Source organism: Benincasa hispida, chromosome 4, assembly GCF_009727055.1.
Source record: "Benincasa hispida cultivar B227 chromosome 4, ASM972705v1, whole genome shotgun sequence".
Classification (NCBI taxonomy): Eukaryota; Viridiplantae; Streptophyta; class Magnoliopsida; order Cucurbitales; family Cucurbitaceae; genus Benincasa; species Benincasa hispida.
Window position 1 is genome coordinate 51944407 of NC_052352.1, and position 4798 is coordinate 51949204.

Sequence of the window (4798 nt, forward strand, 5' to 3'; positions counted from 1 at the left end):
TATCATTCTCCTCTTCTTCGAGAAGATTCGTCTTCAAATCTTAAATGGCCTTGTAACACAACTTTCTAATCATCATCTCAAACTTTAGAAAAGAGTTTGAAAGTCTCATCTCTTCTAAAATCAAATGTGAAATTTCTTTGTAGCGCAATCCATCATAATCGTCTTTGATGAAAATTTTCAAACTTGACCATCTTCCATCGTGCCTTCAATGTAGCATAAAACACAAGGAAAATAATAGGAAAGAACGTTAGTTGGAAAACTATTCCCCTAATTTTTCTCACATGAATATTTTCCTTCACTTCCACTCTTAATCACATGCTCTTCTTTTTCTTTGGTCACTAATATCTCACTTTTCTCTGTTTTCTTAGTGATATTATCCTTACTTTCCTCAAGAAAGTTTGTTATGACCTCATTTCGAACACATACTTCAGATAGCTTCTCTCCCTCCATGACTACTTCACATGTTGACTCTGTTGGGTTTTATATCCTAAAACTAGATGTTTGTAAACAATAGAACTTATTCTGAAATTTCAATATTGTTATTGAATATATTGTTTTTTAGAAATCCAATAAACTAAAGTCCCTTGACTAACACAAGTACTTGAACTTTATTTGGAGACATACAAGTGGATCAGATTTGAGTAAATAATCAAAATGATCTATAGTATATGAATAAGGTTGGGTGCCTTATTCTGATAACACTATTGGATGCGTCCTACTATGTAGTTGTTACAAAGAGTTGTAAAGTGCTACAAATGAAGTGTTCCTAATTCATTCATGTTGGAACATGAAGCGTGGGGACGTCCTGTGCAAATGAGTTTTGTGCAAGATCGGACCATGAAACCAGTCACTCTTACTTTATAACGTTGTTTACTGTTTAAGACTGACTATTTCAAAGCGAAGACTTAGGTAACTTGACCTTAATTCTAAGCTAACTATGAACTTCTGTTTGTTCGGGATTAATCTTTGATCTGCAAATGGTGAGAGTAGACCAATTGCCTCTGCTCAATAAGCTTACCATTTTGGGGATAAAATCGGATGAATAGGGGGACATAGGGTGCAAGATGGAATTTACTCCTACCCAATTAGAGATAGTAGAGAGGTTATTCCCTTCAAGTGCTGATTCTAGTTCTTGAACTCGTCTCAGCCTCTCATTGGCCTGAGAGGGATTCGATTTATTGATTAGATCACAAATCAATTGTTCACTAGGGTATCAGTAGGACTTAAGGAACAAGAGGTAATTCGGGGGTAAGACAGAGATTCGACCCAATCGTTATTACGAGCAACCTGTGAAAGGTTAACTTACTAATCATGGTTATATCGAGTGGACATAATATATCTACAGTGAGGGGAGTTCAACTATGGGCTTTAGTGGAATCACCCATTAGTTAATGAATGGGGGTTAGATCGGTCTAATGAGTTTAGCCGATTAATCTTGGATTGTTGGAGCCCATGATTTGTAGGTCCACGAGGTCCCCCTACTACCTCGTAAATGGATTAGCTCTAGAATAGCGTGATAAATTAATTTAAAGTGTTCAAATTAGAATTAAATGAAATTGGAGAAATAATATTTGAATATGATTTAAATATTTGAAGATGGTATTAAATTAATTGGAATTATTTAAATTGTTTAAATAATTATTATTAATTTTATTAAGAAAATTAATTTATGAAATTAATATTTTCAATTTTATTAAAAAATTGATTTATGAAATCAATTTTGATAAAATTGAAAAAGAAGAAAGAAATCACAAAATGGAAAAATGGTTTTTTCCATTGTCTTCTTCCATGTAGCTCACTAACAACCCAGTTTTTCAACCTTCGTTAACTCTAAGCATGAGTTTCATCTCATGCAGCAATTCTCTTTGCATGAATGTCTGCAATATATTCAAAAGATTGGAATGTTTTGAAGGTAATGCAACCGAACAAATTTTTCAGAAAAATTCGAGAGAAGAAGTGTCCTTCTGCTGGGTTGCTGTAGTGAGATTTCCTCCAAATTCCCTTAATTCAGGCTTATTTTGAGTCCCATTACTCAATCTAGACACCAAGAGGATAGTAGGGAAGATCTTGGGGTGGTCTACAATAAGATTCAGAGGAGATTTGTAGCTGAATTCGAGCTTAGAGGAAGTTCTTCAAAGGTATGTCATGAAACCCATTTATTTCTGTTGAAGCATATTTTCTTTTCTGCCAAGATTAATGAATTAGAGTGCTTATGGATCCTGGTTTCTTCCACTGCGTTATGTACCTTCCAACAGACTCATCACCCAAACTTTGATGATCACTCACTTTCATCTCTAACATCATCACAGTTGGAATCTTCCTTTTTCACTTGTGGATGAACTCCATCATTTGGAATTGGTTGATCAATTTCAAGCAATGAACTTTCTTGATTTTTAATGGCTCGCGCAGCATGATTCTTTCTTGCTAACTTTTACAACTTCAACTTTTCATTCAATTGGCCTATGTAATCAGCGGATTGGTGCAACTCAGTCAAACTTTCTCTAAGGACTCCGCCAAGGTTGTTAATTTGTTTGCCAATGATGTTTTCATTAATCAAGAATGAAAGTTGAGGGCTTGAAGACGATCAGATACCATCCTAGCCTCAACCATAAATGATGCCAACCAGGGATTGGCGGATGTTGCTTTAAGGACTCCGCCAGCACCTTATGAGGAAATCAAAGTCTTTGGGTTCTGGGGGGAGTATGGTCGCAAGGCTGAAACTTAAAGAAATTGACAGAAGGGCACCACAAGGACCGGAGCCTGCGGCTTAATTTGACTCAACATGGGGAAACTTACCAGGTCTAGACATAGTGAGGATTGACAGACTGAGAGATCTTTCTTGATTCTATGGGTGGTGGTGCATGGTCGTTCTTAGTTGGTGGAGTGATTTGTCTAGTTAATTCCGTTAACGAACGAGACCTCAGCCTGCTAACTAGCTATGCAGAGGTACCCCTCTGCGCCCATTTTCTTAGAGGGACTATGGCCGCTTAGGCCAAGGAAGTTTAAGGCAATAACAGGTCTGTGATGCCTTAGATCTTATGGGTTGCACACACGCTACACTAATGTATTCAACGAGTCTATAGCCTTAGCCGACAGACCCGGGTAATCTTTGAAATTTCATCGTGATGGGGATAAATCATTGCAAGTGTTGGTCTTCAACGAGGAATTCCTAGTAAGCATGAGTCGTCAGCTCGTGTTGACTATGTCCCTACACTTTATACACACCGCCCGTCGCTCCTACCGATTGAATGGTCCGGTGAAGTGTTCGGATCGCGGCGACGTGGGCGGTTCGCTGCCCGCGACGTCGCGAGAAGTCCACTGAACCTTATCATTTAGAGGAAGGAGAAATCGTAACAAGGTTTCCATAGGTGAACTTGCGGATGGATCATTTTCGATGCCTAAACATCAAACAACCTGCAAACGCTTTTACGAACCAACTGTCCACGTCGGGGGCAGGAGGAAGGATGCTCTTTGCCTGCTCCCTCCCCCCTAACGCGCCTAAACCACACCCTGGCGCAGGTCATGCCAAGGAACTTGAAATGAATTTGTCTGCCCCTTACCCCGGCCTCGGCGTGCAGGGGGAAGAGTATTCTTGTCATATCACTCACAACGACTCTCGAAAATGGATATCTTAGCTCTCGCATCGATGAAGAACATAGGAAAATGCGATACTTGGTGTGAATTGCAGGATCCCACGAATCACTGAGTCTTTGAACGTAAGTTGTGCCCGGAGCCTTCTGGCCAAGGGCAATTCTTCCTGGGCGTCACGCATCGCTCACCCTGTCTCTTATACACATCTAGATGTGTATAAGAGACAGCTTCTGGCCAAGGGCAATTCTTCCTGGGCGTCACGCATCGCTGCCCCCCTCCACACAACTCGTTGTGCAAGCGTGGGCACATGTTGGCCTCCCGTGCGCACCGTCGTGCAGATGGCTTAAATTCGAGTCTTCGGCGCATGTCATCGCGAACTTTGGGTTTCTACTTGTTGAAATGTGCTCCAAGTCTTGGACGATGTTTGGTTCAAAAGGTACTTATGAAGACTTGAACACCTTTAGGGATGAATTTTGGCATAAAAGGTCAAGACATAGTTCGAAAAGAACGAACTCTGGGTTTCTACTTGATGAAATGTTCTCCAAGCCTAAATTTGGAGGAAGTTGGGTTCAATAGGTACTTATCAACCCTAGAAAAGAGTTTTTTACCTGTGTGGACGAACTTTGGCACAAAAGGTGAAGTCAAAGTTTGAAAAGGATGAACATTGGTGTCACACCCCGCTCCAGATTATCCTTTTAACTTGGATGGTATTGTGACTGCAGTAGTTACCAACCCTTTTGCTGGCACTTACTACCTATCTAACCTGTTAAACATTCTTAAACCCTTAAAAGGTACAGATCATGAATACACTAAAAAAATTATTCAGAACTTAACACATTTACATTACATGGTTTTGCATCGTACATGAATCTTACAATTTAGTGATCCCCAACTTGAATACTAGTTACTAAACAGACACATGTGTACTAACTAAATACAGGTCTTCAGTTAAGCTTCCTTCAACCTGACTCTTTAAGTGGCAGAGTAGGAGCAACGAACTCTTTTAGGAACTGACCGCTACCTGAAAGGAAAACATTTGAAAACTTGAGCTAGAAGCCTAGTGAGTGACTAACATTCAAACATAATGTTCATACATAAATTTCATATTTAAACTGAAAGCTTTTACTGAACTATAAACTTGGCAACTATTATTCGTGTCATCATTAAAATCACACAACATTTTCTTACTTTGCTGGACTATACCTTA

At 39.5% G+C, this 4798-nt stretch overlaps 1 non-coding gene across 1 annotated transcript; it reads left to right on the forward strand.

Moving 5' to 3' along the window:
- The first annotated feature begins 3611 nt into the window (after window positions 1-3611).
- LOC120076936 lies at window positions 3612-3767 on the forward strand. The gene has a single exon (XR_005481683.1). It is a non-coding gene; the product is annotated as a 5.8S ribosomal RNA (ribosomal RNA).
- Window positions 3768-4798: the final 1031 nt, after the last annotated feature.